The sequence below is a fragment of the Podarcis pityusensis genome (genome assembly GCF_964106645.2).
Source record: "Podarcis pityusensis genome assembly, chromosome: 4".
NCBI classification, from domain to species: Eukaryota; Metazoa; Chordata; class Lepidosauria; order Squamata; family Lacertidae; genus Podarcis; species Podarcis pityusensis.
The window spans coordinates 84,777,170-84,791,903 of NC_138027.1; the positions used below are offsets into that span (position 1 = coordinate 84,777,170).

General features: G+C 41.0%; 1 protein-coding gene and 1 long non-coding RNA gene across 7 annotated transcripts in view; one reads left to right on the plus strand and one right to left on the minus strand.

The window, feature by feature from the left end:
• CLYBL (citramalyl-CoA lyase) overlaps positions 1-14,734 on the minus strand; it is a 201,332-nt gene that overhangs the window by 101,241 nt on the left and 85,357 nt on the right. The window lies entirely within an intron of this gene.
• On the plus strand, positions 4,408-13,727 carry LOC308475931. Of its 4 annotated transcripts, none has more exons than XR_013985550.1 (3): positions 4,408-4,604; positions 6,983-7,065; positions 11,417-11,971. It is a non-coding gene; the product is annotated as an uncharacterized lncRNA (long non-coding RNA). The 4 variants fall into 4 exon arrangements; XR_013985551.1 differs by lacking the exon at positions 11,417-11,971 and adding an exon at positions 7,740-8,235; XR_013985552.1 differs by lacking the exon at positions 4,408-4,604 and adding an exon at positions 6,046-6,566.

Below are 14,734 nucleotides of genomic sequence, written 5' to 3' on the forward strand. Positions count from 1 at the left end.
CATTGTCATCAGCTGCTGAGAAACCAAAGAAGAAGAGAAGTTGTCTGTGCTGGACTACTTGAGGGTTGGCAAATATGTGCGTGTTGTGGCATGCAGGTTCGGCTGCATGAGGAGATCTGTGGGGCTGTGGCAACAATTGCAAAGGTGACCGGCCAGGTCAGATCAAGGCTTTGGTGAACACGGAGAAGGCACTGAACTTGTGGCTGGAGAGAAGAAGAGTTTGGATTTGATATTCTGCTTTATCACTACCCTAAGGAGTCTCAAAGCGGCTAACATTCTCCTTTCCCTTCGTCCCCCACAACAAACACTCTGTGAGGTGAGTGGGGCTGAGAGACTTCAAAGAAGTGTGACTGGCCCAAGGTCACCCAGCAGCTGCACGTGGAGGAGCAGAGACACGAACCCGGTTCACCAGATTATGAGTCTACCGCTCTTAACCACTACACCACACCGGCTCTCACTACATGAACCAGAAACATGAACCAGAAACATACTTCTGTGGACGGCAGCATCTTGCACCAAAAGCCTCTATGACCACTTCAAACCTTCCACCCACAGATGGGGACCAGCCTGCCAAGGAATTGAAAGCCAGCCCAGGTTGGCTTAACGGCTTTAAGACCCATTTCAACCTGAAGAACATCCAAACAACAGGGGAGGTTGCAACCACAGACAGACAGGCTGCAAAGAAGTGCAATGCACCACTAACGTGGCTGCTGGACGACAAGGCATACCTTCTAGAGCAAGTCTTCCGACGCAGACAGGGGCTTTTCTGGAAGAAAATGCCTGAGCAGACTTACATTGCCAAAGCTGAAAAGCAAGCCCTTGGCTTCATCACTGCAAAGGATCGAGTGACTGTGCTGCTCTGTGGCAATGTGTCTGGTCACTTAAAGCCAGGCTTGCTATACAAACCACCCTGTGCCCTAAAAGGCAAGAACAAAAATCTGCTTGCTGGGTTTTGGCAATACAACAAAAAGCCCTGGGTGACTTCATCATCATTTCTGGAATGGTTCCACTACATCACTCCAGAGGCATTACCTTGAGGAGAAGCACCTGCAGATTAAAGTGATGCTGCCAGTGGACAATGTTCTTGGGCATCCTGATGGACTCCACTTTGCACACAGTAAGGGAGAGGTTTCTCCTGCCCTGTATCCCCCAATACAACCTCCCTCATCCAGCCTCTGGATCAAGTTGTGATTTGCTGCTTCAAGGCTGCTTACGCGAAGCTCACCTTCTCCTGAATGATCAACGCGATGGACGCTGATCTGGATTGTCCATTGCATCACCTACGTCAAGCAGGCAGTGGATGCAATCAAGCCTGAAACGGTGAGTGCATGCTGGTGGGACGTGTGGACGGAATGGGTGCACAAATTCAAGGGATTTCCAAGCATTGCCACTGTGGTGGGAGAACATTGTGCAGATGGCCAGGCACGTTGCTGCTGGTGGCTTTGTTGACGCCACTCAGTAAGAAGTGGAAGAGCTAATGGAGGCCCAACAGGTATTGAAGAGTTACAAGAACTTGCCAGATCAAGCTCAGAATACAAAGCTGAGGATGAGGATGGTGAGCATGATCCAGCAAGCTGGAACCTGCATAAAATTTTCGAACTCTTCCAAGTCATAAATCATGCAAATGATCTGTTTGCACAGTTTGACCATGGAGAGCAGCCTTAAGACGATCTGTGGCATCACAGGCACTCTGAGACGGTACAAGGAAATGTTTGATGAGCTCAAGAGACAACAGCAGCAGCAGCAGCTGCCAATCACCACCTTCCTCACAAAGAAACCAGCAGCAGTAGATGTGTCCAGACAACCCACCTCTGGATCTGAACCACAGCCAAGCACTTCTGGCTACTGGTCAACCCCCCTAGTCTTCATATCATCTGCAGCAGCATCCAGTGAGGGAGAGGAGAAAGACGACTGAGAAGACTGAGAGCTGCATTTGTCCTTCACCAGTAAGTGTAGCAATTTTTTTTAAAAAATCACAATCTGCTGGGAGAGAAACAAACCACGAGGGCTGGTTTGCTAAGGCAGTACAGTGGTTTGTTTCCTCTAGGCTTGGCAAAGGGTGGAGCAGGGTGAGTACAACTTGAGCAGAACGCACCTGCGCATTGTTTATTCATAGTTCATTTCAGACTATGGCTTCCCATGATGTTTGGATGGTACCAATGCCTTGTTTATAATAACTTTTATTTGTACTTACCATGAATAATTTAAAGCCAGGAAAACTACCTGTATTCATTATCACCTGGACTAATGTATGTCAGCTTATTTGCACCTATGTTTGATGAAAAATGCTAGATAAATTTTAGGATCATGGGTATTTCCAATAACAAACAAACAAATAAACAAACAAAAACAAACAAACATTTTTATGAGGTCTGATACTATACCTCTGCCCTACATAAAAACGAAGCCTAACTAAATTTCCTGACAGCTCAGAAAATATATTTTCATCATATATAGGTATTATACAGCTATCTCACTTCAGACGTTCTGAATGCACTAGCAATGGTACAAATTCGGAAGCAAAACAGTTGGTATCTATATATATGGGGTTGAGCTGCCGGAGCTTGTTGAGTTTTTTGTTTTGTTTTTTAAGGGGAAGGACTTCTCTTATTTGCCCACTTGCCCCACCGTTGCAGAAAAAATTGTAAACTTTCCCTGCCGCCCGCCGCCTCTGCTGTGCAGCCCTGAACACAACACTACAGAGGTGCTGGAATGCAACTCAGTTCCAGTGAGTTTCAGCTGAGAAAAACCCCTGCATATATGTATGCAAAGTTCCAATATAGTGGTACCTCGGGTTAAGTACTTAATTCGTTCCGGGTGGCCGTTCTTAATCTGAAACTGTTCTTAACCTGAAGCACCACTCAAGCAGGAGGCTAATGGGGCCTCCCGCTGCTGCCGTGCCGCCGGAGCCCGATTTCTGTTCTCATCCTGAAGCAAAGTTCTTAACCCGAGGTAATATTTCTGGGTTAGCGGAGTCTGTAACTTGAAGCGTATGTAACCTGAAGCGTATGTAACTCAAGGTACCACTGTACTAGGTATAAATTCAGTTGTATGGTAGCAACCAGTACCCATGATGACAAAATGTCAGCAGTATTACGTAATAAATAGGTACAGTTGAGGTCAGGGCTGGCCCAGGACATTTTGCTGCTTGAGGCAAAATGCCCCCCATCTCACAGATCTGAGTCTGCGCCACTGCACTTTCTCTGCCCATGCCACGCTGCTGCCACACACCTTCCCCGCTGCCATGCACTGCCACAGCCCAGCAGGTTGGTTCAGCAGTGGTGAGTGGCACAGTCCTTGGGCCCATATCTGCCGCCTGAGGCAACAACCTTATCTCACTTTATCAGCTGACCTGGTTGAGGTCAGGAAACCGTTTTCAACACCTTTTGCCGTTATCTCTGCTGCTTCTGCTTATGAAATATCTACAGTAATGGTGGCAAGGACACATGAGGAGGTCTGTGGGTGCTTAAAGGAAGGTATTTATTGTAGTATTGGTGCTCTTCTGGTGTGCAAGTTTTTTGTAGTGTCCCCACAGTGTCATTGTCATCAAGCTGCCAGCGCGTAGGCATTTAATTTGGATTTACCCTTCCCAGGAAAACATTGATAAGGTAATAACATGTTTCCAATTTTCCAACAACCCATTTACAGTATTAAGCTGTCATCTGGAAGAACCCTGTGAGGGTATTCATATTTCAAAGAAAAATGTCTCTAAGTGACTTACGACATACTAAAAAAATATCACAAATGAAAGTCATTTTCAAAAAAACACAGTAAAAATTCTATATTTCAGAGCAGTGCTAGTAATAATTAGATAAAATATCCTCTGGATTATCAGTATAAATTTAAACAACTAGCAGATGTAGAATACTGAAAGACAAATAGCCCCATCCATCAAATATACAAGCATATATTTATTGGTAGCTGCACTCTCACTTCTGTTATCTCCCCAACTTAAACTCACACTAAAATTTTATGCTGTTTCACCACAGATAATCCTTCAATAATACTTCGCGTTGGGTAGACAAACAGCACAATTAAAAAGTGGAACAGATGGCTGAGCAAAAACAAAACTATTTTTTTTAAAAAAAAAACTGCTCAAGGAAGCCAAACCATGGATTTTTGAGTAGAAATAGTAAGACAACTACATTAAGCAAACATTTTTGTGTTTGAGGGGCACTGGAAATGATGGGAAAATAGAAGTCGCAGCAAAGTATCACAGAGCAGAGATTGGAGGATGTGATCCTACTTCCTCTTACCTATAAGTCCCACTGAAGTCAATCAAAAATCCCTTTGAAATGCAGATGCAAATGTCATGATTTCAAACAATTCCTGCCTAAACGGTGACTCACAAAGGATATCACAGTCAACTGAAGCGATGTTAGGACTAGAGTCAGGGTCTTGAATAGTCAAGACTGTTGGACCCAAACTGGTGAGACAAAAGTTCAAATCCCCTTTAGCCATGAAGCTAACTTGGTGGCCTTCAGTAGGTCACTATTTTGCAATCTTACACCTTACAAGGTAAAAATAGGAGAACCTCATATAAACTCCTGTGCAAAATAGGACGAGCCCAAGGAGTCACCCTAAAAGGATCACTGAAGAACCAGGTACAAATATGACAGTGGGGGGAAACCTAAATTACAGAAACCTAAATTCACTAAATCACCCAGCTGAATTTAGTGTGGTTAACACAAAATCAAAATTTAATTCATTCTATGTCTGTTGTTCAGGGCTACAGAAAATATAGTCTATAGCAGGCATGTCCAACTTCCAAGAGACTGCGATCTACTCCCACTATTAATAAAAAATGGCAGTGATCTACCCATTAGATCGCGATCAACCAGTTGAACATCCCAGGTCTATAGGAAATATGGTCAACAAAGACCAAGCTAATGGAATAATGGTCCACAGTACGGCAAATGTAAGAATTACTGGATTACAAGTGTGACCTCTTAACAGCTGAAGAAACATACAGCTTCCCTCCAGTTGTTCTTTTTTTAAAATAATAATCTATGTACACATCACACCAACCATTACCACCAAAATATCCAATCCCTGACTTGCAGGAAGGTCAAAATCCACAGTTGGGCAACACCTTTACTGGACCAACAAAAATATCACAAAATAGTAGAGTGCCCTTTCTTATGGACTAAGATGAACATCTGTTGCTTTTAATAGTAATAATAATAATAATAATAATAATAATAATAATAATAAAGCAACAACGATAATAATTGCATGGAATCTTGACTTTCCCCTCCTTGCTGTTCCAATGAGACTATTTTCAGAAGTTTAAAATCACAACATCCTTTCACTCAAGGTTGAACTACCCTATCCAGCACACATCAGGGTGTTTTTTTTATAAAAACACATTTTTTTTCTTTAAGAAGTACATACACATTTGGTCTCTGCACAAACCCAGTTCCATTTTATAGTACCAGTTTGCTTATTTTTATTTTGAAATAGTTTCTTCTCGGTAGTGGCGCCCGTCCTGTGGAACACCCTCCCATCAAATGTCAAGGAAATAAACAACTATCTGACTTTAAGAAGACATCTGAAGATGTTCAGGGAAGTTTTTAATGACTGATGTCTTATTGATTTTATCATCATCATCATCATCAATTCTGTTGGGAGCCACCCAGAGTGGCTGGGGAAACCTAGTCAGATGAGTGGGGTTTAAATTATTATTATCATTATTATTATTATTATTACCTGTGCACTATTGTTTTGCCTGTTTGACAAGACTGTAGAAAAAGTATAGGGAGTGGGAAGCTTTCTTCTGTTAGAGTTATCAATAATCCTATGGCTTTTTTAAAGTATGTATAAACTGGTCACAGATTATAAGCCAGCAACATAGAGTGCAGAGTGTGTATTTCCTAATAGATACTGCATGCTTTGCATCTTCACCCAAGTAAAAAAAAATCTGAAGAATAGAATACCTCAAACTGCTCACCACCTGAGACATCCACATAATCGGGGTGGGGTGGGGAGGGAATCCAACTTTCAGTAATTGTCTTTGTAGGCCAACATTTAAGCAGAGTAATTACTCTGCTACATTTCTATGTTCTTCTCTAAATATACTGCTTTGACCCACATCTAGGAGTCAACCTGTGCCTCAACCTGCCTTACTATCAGACTCTGCTATGTCCTCTACTTAGAATTTATCATGGTCCATCTTGCCCCCGGCCCAAATTTCCGTTGTCACGATCCACATGTTGCTGTTCCTCAGCAAGCACTTAGCTTCACCCCTTAGACCTGCAAGTCAGAGACTTGAGTTTAAATTTCCAATACTATTTGGCAGTGCTTTTTTATGGGGGTACGCATACCCTTAAACGTTTTGTGCATCTAAATTTGGCCTCACTGAGGGGCAGTATTTCAATATGAGTAGGAAAATGACAGTACCCCTAAACATTTTTTAGGGGGGGGGAAAGCACTACTACTTGGACTTCTTATATTTCCTTTCTGACTGGGCTACTCAAGCAGTTGCTCTGGCATTGGATTCCCTCATTACTTGTTTTTATCCTGTATTTTATTCTGTGAACTGCCCTGAGATCTTATGATGAAGGCTGGTACATAAATCTAAATAATATTAATATTAATATTAACAACAGCAACAACAACACCTTCCTGATTTGCCACTAGGCCCAGTTTTTCACATAAACTAGCCATCCTTGCCCAACCCAAATCCTGATTAAAAACCTCTAGTAGATGCGCCTCTCTTGACAAGTTAGTCGGCACTTTCCATTAATGAACTGAACAATTAATATGTTAAAAACCGGTTGGGTTTTTGTTTTTGTTTTTTTTAACATGATATTTTGGAAAGCCCGTTATCCACAGTGCTTTGAATTACTGTGAAAGGGGGAAAGCGACTGCTTAATTCAGTTGGGGGTGGGGAGGAGGAATTCTGAGCATGTATCCTCTTTTCCCCCCCAACAACAACAAAAATTCCTTTGAGCTTTTCTTTTTTCTTCTTCTTCTTTTTTAGGTACAAAGGTTGCAGACGCATGCGCAGCTTCTGGATTAACGCAACAGACCATTACAGATTTAAGAGCCGTTACGGTATATCAAGTGAGTAAACAAAAAAAAACTGAGGCAGATTTATACAATGACCACAGTGGCACCCTGGGAGCCGATACGGTCCATCAGGTCAAAAATCCACTTTTTAAAGAGCACCTAAATATGTGTGTAACCAATAGGCCTCAGGTCTCCAGAGTAACAAGCACACAGATTTTCAAAAACAAGAATAGAGAGGAGTTATGGGATGGTGGCAGTTTGGGGGGAGAAAGTAAGGTAAATCACCCACAATTTAAATGCCTAAACAGTATGTGTCTGGTTCAAATAGGTGCAGAGTGAAACAGGTTTAAAATATGGGTTTTAAATAAACTTCTGGCTTCCTGTGTACAATTCTGCAAATACATTTCTGCCATCAATACAGTGAAAACAAAGTTGTTTAAAATTGCAACGTAAGTCACATATTTAAATATAATGGAGGTCATACTAATAAAACTCCAAACTTGAATACCAGGCTTGGTAGCAACTAAACTCTATATTCCACTTCTCCTGCTATAAGAGGTCAGGTCTACATGGTTAACTTTCCCTCTCGTTGCTTTTGTTGCAAACCAGAGAATAACACTCCTATAAACATCTAACATAAAAGGCCAAGTGCAATGTTCCAAGTGAAACCCACCGTGAATCATTCTCCTACTTACAGTTTATTCTTGGCCTTCCCCTTTTTAACGCAGTATTTGTTCCAACGGAAAACTGAAGAAGAACTTCATCTCTCCATATGACCTGAGATAACAGTAACGTTGAAAGAATGGCCTGGCTTGTCAGGGATAATCCAAGGGCTGTCCGCAGCTACGCTTTTTTTAAAAAAAAACACACACATGAGCCCAAAAGGACTAATAAATGCTAACTCTCAGCATGACACATCAGGAACTTTAAGCCCCTAACACCGACTAAGAAGAAAGTCTCCCAAATTTACCAAAATTATCTGCAACACAATGGAGAAGAGAAGGAATTAATCAAAGTCTCTCTCTTAATGCAATGCTTGATTGAACTATCCCAATCCCTTTTCAAATGGGATAACCAAGTGGCAAGTGACCTCGATGAAACATCCCAGAGAGGTACACAAGTACCACTTGTTCAATTTTTTCCCTTTTATGACCTCATTAGGAAGGATTTTGAAGGTTGCTCCTGAATATTAGAACAAAGTGTCTCAACACTACCTCTCTAGGATTCTTACGTCTCTTGTGTATGTGCTTTGTTTTTGTTTTGTTTTATTTTCCTCTAGCGGCGGCTTTTTGAATGGAATGTTTGGAACACACACACACACACACACTTCTGGAGAAATAATCTACCATGCAAAAACAAATCCCTCAAAGTTACATTTCTTCCCCTAAATGGAGAGCCTTGGAAAGAGTCTAGGGCTTTTGCCAAAACCAACTCATGAGTCCATCTTTCTCTCCATCTCCCTTCCTGTTAATAGTCCCCATTAATTAGAGCTGGCTGCGGTTTTCACTTCCTTATCAGGAATGATGCAGAGGCTGCCAAATCAGCTAGTGTGAAAATATTCCATTGCCAGTAATGTGTTCCACCCCCCCTTCCCCTCTCCCTAAGTGTTTGTTGATTCCATGCTTGGATTTAATTTGGAGGATTGTATTTTATAACCAGAAACAAACAAACAGATTTATAACCAAAGATGGAAAGGCAAACAGCAAAAAAAAAAAGGGGGGGGGGGAGAAAAGCCGAGCCAAGCACTGCAACTAAGCCCACCACTTTTATTGACTTCTTAAAAACCAAATAACCTGGCATATTAGTGTGTGCATTCTGCAACAGACATTCAGCTCCATTGTACTACTTAGAAGGGAATAAAAGGAAACCCTACTGTTTGAAATCCAGCGGAACATCCCCACAACAGAGCACAACTGTTCCCTCATGCATGAATGGGAAGGAGATGAAAGAAAAGATGGACTTCTGAGGTGCAGCAAAAAACAAAGACAACAAAAGTGCTGATCATGAGGGAATGACACAACTCATTGCCGCAAAAAGGATGAGAGAAAGGAGCTCAAACAATAGTGTAGACAGCTAAGTGACATGTAGAAGAATTGAAAAATCTACAGAAGTGCCTTTTCTCTCCACACTTGACGAGAAACAATTAAATGTTGGTACATCTGTCATAAAAAGGATAATTGAAACCTGTTACCGTCATTATGGACAGCAACTTAACTACCAAAACTGTAACTGTCCAATTAAATGTTGCCCCCTCTGTTATCTACACCACTTGCTAAAATGAAAAGCTTTGATTCCTCCGATAATTTGCCATGTCTGAATCTGTTATAAATTATATACTTGAACAGGCACATTCTAGAAGGTGCATATACACACACAGAGAGAGAGACTGGATAGAAGGACAGGCAAGGAACAAAACAGGCGAGTTCCAAGCACACAAGTTGCTTCTCTGCCAAATAGTTAAGGTTTTCAGCAGAGAGCCCAAGAACAGGATAATCACCCCAAAAACTCATTAGACTTTGTTTACCCGTCCAGATGTCCACCAGCCTGCGAAAACAATGATGCTCTAAACTAATCTACTGACTGTTGCTACTTGCTTGAGAACATGCGGCGGCCAACTAAACTGAAGAGCAGTTATTGACCCTGTCAGGATACCTGATTAATGGATAAACGCTGTAATTGATTAGCGGAGAAGTGTGAATTAAAATGGAGAGTACAGCATCAATAATGAATCTCTGACAAAAGAGAGCTGACATAAAATGTAAAACGATTGCCTGCAGCTATATCTCATCAAAGACACACTTTTTCTTAAAAACAGAAGAAGGGGGGGGGGGAGATTTAGCCCAGGGTCCTGTCCTCTGCAGTTCTTTAGTCTTTTCTCTTGGTAATGATGCTGTGTGTTAAACCACCAGCAAAATGTTATGGGAACGACTCATCAATCCACCTTCATACTTCAAGCTATGTGAGGCAGTTAAATGACTCCATTATCCTCCCACTTCTTTATCCCTTCAAAGATACCCTAGACTTCCTTCATTTGTTCACCCTGAATTCCCTGCTATTATGTCGGCTGAGAACCGTAAATTTTGCATGCACCCAAGCACCCTGCTCCACAGGTTGTTGCAGCAGCCGCTGCTGTAGAGAACAGGCCTGCCCAACTTTTGTGACGCACTGAGCCAAAAGCAAGTCAGCAGCAATATATATGTGCTCATGGCCCCCCTGGAGCCCAACAGAGCTCCCTGATTTTGCAACTGTGGTTGGACCTTTGACTGAGGATATCCAGGTTTAAATCCCCACTCAACCATTAAGGATGCTGGGTGACATTGGCCGCTCCCAAATCACTCTCTAGATGCCTAATCTGTAAGATTTGGCCTAAGGAAACAAGCGTGCTGTCCCGGGCTCCTTAGCAAACAAAATAAACAAATAAAACTGTTAAGCAGCTAGCAAGGAGCATATGTTTATATTACTTACTATTTAATGCATTTCATAAATGTATACCCCACTTTTTGAGCAACTTCCTCCACAAAGCACCTTACACTCTCCAATAAAAAACAACCCCACCCAATGACAAAATGTAAAAGTACATAATACAGTACAGCCAAAACAACAAACCAGCATAAAAAGTGAAGTACAAATATAGAATTTAAAAATGTAATACAGATCATAAAGAACATTTAAAATGTATACAAACAAGCAAGGAGTAAAACTGCAGAAGTAAAGTTTCAGAAATATCATGGGATCGTTAGGAAAAGTTTAAGAGAAAATTAAGTTTTTGACAGAAATAAGAAATTGTAACAATAAGCAAAAATTGTAACTACTGTATAAGCAAGAAATTCTGCTGGTGTTTTTTTAGCTCAGCTCTTAAGAATTACCAGCTGTGCCCCAAGATAAAAATAGAACGTGTGTATGTGTTATTTAGGAAATCCCACTGAATTCAATAGGAACTCAATTCTAAGTTGACTTTTTAAAGACTGTGCTGTCGACCAATCATATTCAGGAAGAAATATGTGAGCAGGATATGATCAGTGGTGGCTGGTGCCCATTGGAACTGCTAGGGTAGAAGCAGAGAGGCCAACAGTAAAGGGAGTCAGAGACAATGACAGGCAGAACCCAAAAATTCTACTTTTCTTCCCATCATCCTCTCTGCTAAGTTGAAGAGACAACATGGAGACTAAGGAGGCTGACTCTGACAGCTAGGAGCCATTCGTTTATAAAATGCATAGCACCTTATTAAAAAATTGCTTGGAGGTGTGTTTTGTTTTGCTTTTATATCCAAGAGGTACGTAAATTTTGTTAATAAAATATTGGAGGCCAACATTTTGTGTCAAAGGATTCGGTAATTTTTGGCAATTCACCTTGATTGTAACATACTGGCATAAGAACTCTGTAACATCTTGCGTTTCGGTTGCAGTAGGGGTGAAACAGTCCAAAAGCACAACCTGTTAAGGAAGATGATCAAGGAGGTGACATTTCCTGTGGTTCTTCAAGCCGTTCAGCTAAAGAACGAACTTCACCTTCCCTAACAATGTTTGAAAGGACAGAAAAGGTGACTGGCACTAAGCACATTTCAGAAGCTCAAATGTGGGGGTATTCAACGCAAGAGAATAGTTTTATTAACTTGCTTTTAGCGGTTATAATTTTGTGAAACATAGAACCATGCATACAGGTATTACTGTATGGAACATAATTAACACACTTCATTAAGTTTATCAAATTTTTGAAACCATATGTTTTAGACCAATCCTACAAATGCATACATCAACCATTCTAATCTGCAAAAAGATGTCCGTTGCAGTAAATGCTTTTAATTCTCAGTATGAAATATTGTCAGGTCAGCTTGAGACAGTAGTTAAAATTAACAAAAGCACTGTAAGTGCAAGTTTAAAAGCAATAACAATAGCAACAATAATAACAGACAAAATCAATCACTCCTTTTGTATGCTGACAGGCCTTTGTAGCTGTTTTTTTGTTTTCGTTTTAATAACCAGTCATTTTAATTATTATCTCTCTTGTTTTAATACTGTTTTTTGTTTTAATTACACTTCCTTGTATGCATGGTATGATTGGTGGAATAGAAATACTTTTATAAATAAAATAATATACAAGATAGGATAAACAGTTGCACAATGTTTTCAAATGTCACTGTAAATAAAATACAGTGAAAATGTAGTAGTTTAATAAGGTAATTTTCTGTATTTAGCTTACCTAAAGGTTTTAGCAAATGAATAATTTAGCAAAAGGTTTCACATCAGTTTGTACGATTATTAAATATGTATCTACAGGGCAATGTGTATCCCAAAAATACCAAAAAAACAAACAAACAGGAATTTCTGGCATAAACATTCAGTTTAAATCTATACACAGGAAAACCAGGGCAACCATCTTGTGGCAATGCAGATATGCTATTTGCTAGTTGCCATGATACGAAGAACCTGCATGGCACAAATGACAAAGGAATGCCTGCAGAACTATAGAATTACAGACACGTAGTCTCCGCATTTGAAGTGCCATTGAACAATCCACCACAAGATTCAGTGCTATCCAATGATATAACCAATTTCTTACCCCTTTTCAGCTGAGCCCCATTTTTTACATGATGGCATATTTCACTAATGATATGCAGATCAATCTGTGTGTAAGAAAACCAGCAATACTAAAACTTAACAAGAGCAGCAGCAACACATTTATATATATAGGCTTGGATTCAAAGCTTTCTAGTAACTTCCACCCATTCAAGGTGCTCCAAGATTTCCACTGACTCTCCTCTACCTGAGAGTAGACACTTTGAAATTAAAGGACCTAAGTTGCTCATGTCCATTCGTTTCAGTGGGTTTGCCAGGTAACACTGGATTCAATTCACTTAGCTTGACAAAGTGAGAAGACATCAGCGAGGAGGTGTCAAGAAAAAAGTATAAGTTGAATCAAGGGTAAAAAGATAAAGTTGCAAGTCAGGTCATCCACTATTTTGGAAAGTAAAGGAAGTAGGAAACTAGGATGACAGGAAAATCAGAGGGATTTAGAGAAGCGTTTTGAAAAGGGGTACAATCCTTAGAGCTTCAAATCTAAACATAGCTGATGTGGATGAAATTGTTTTTGTGCTAAACATATTTTTCCCCTCCACATAGCCCTACTTTTGCTCTCCCTCTCTTATTCTCTTCACACTTTCCAGAAAAATGGAATAAAATAAAACCATACATGCGGTATAAAGTATGACTTCTGTATAGTATAAAGCAGGAAAGTGAAGGAATCCAAAAAGCAGCTGCTTAAAATTAAATCATCATGTTTTCAAAAATGTGTTAATTTCTAAAAGTTTCAATGTATTCAAGAAAAGGCCTGTTTAAACTATTCTCTATTATTTTTCACTGCTGACTGAGAGTTCAGCATGATCACCAGTACAATTTTAAAGAATATTCTCTCTCTTAGCCATTGTTACAGATAGAAGCAGGAATTAAGCACAGTCTTTTTGGCAGCTGAACTTGGATCAAAAAGACATTCATAACTCCTGCAGGGTTTTGCTTTCTTGGGTCAAGGCAACTTTCACAAGGCTTCTTTCTACCCTTTACCTTTTTTCATAGACGATTATATCCCTGGTTAAAATCCAGACATTTACTGCCAGACAAGAACAAATTACTTTGACCAGGGACACTCCTGAAGGTAAAATTCTTCAGCAGCAGGTGGGTCTGACCCACAACCTTTGCCTGAGCTCTCTGGTTCATTAACTTGTAATTTCTCATACCAAAAGTGAAATATTTCCCCTCTGACTTGCAGGCTGATGTATTTATTCAGATTGGGAACAGTGCACCAGAACAGGGATGGCCAATATGGTGTCCTTCAGATGTTGTCAGACTCCCAACTCCTATCGGCCCCAGCAAGCATGGCCTAAGGTCAGGGATGATGGGAGTTGTCTAGCAAAAATTGCAGGGTACTACCTTGGCTATCCCTGTCTCACTGGTCCATGTTTTCCTGGTGTCTAAAATACAACTGGGTTGCCGTATGTCCGGAATTTCCTGGACATATCCGGAATACTGCAGTCGGAAGCAGTGTCCGAGCGGAAATTGCTAAAATGTCTTGGGAAATCAGACATTTTGGCCAAAACGAAATACAAGGAAAGGGAGGTGGCTAACTCAACCTGACATGACTAAATGATGCTCCTGACTCTCAGACTGAGGCCGCCAGGAGGACGCTTCTCTGTCCAGAAGGATTTCATTATCTAGTCTAATGTCATGACTCACCTCAAGAAGCAAAGAATCCACAGACATTGGTAAAAATTGGTAGAGAAGGTAGCAAGTCTACCCAACCTCATAAAAGGTAAAGGACAGTTAAGTCCAATCAAAGGCGACTATGAGGTTGTGGTGCTCACCTCACTTTTCAGGCCAAGGAAGTCGGCATTTGTCCACAGACAGCTTTCTGGGTCATGTGCCCAGCATGACTAAACCGCTTCTGGTACAACAGGACACCATGACGGAAGCCAGAGTGCAAGGAAACACCATGTACCTTCCCGCCAGAACTGTACCTATTTATCTACCTGCACTGGCGTGCCTTCAAATTGCTAGGTTGGCAGGAGCTGGGACAGAGCAATGGAAGCTCACTGTCGTGCCCAGGGATTCGAACCACCAACCTTCCAATCAGCAAGCCCAAGACGCTCAGTGGTTTAGACCACAGCACCACCCACTCCCTACCCAACCACATAACATCCCTATTTCCATTTTGCATTGGGGGGGGGGGTCTC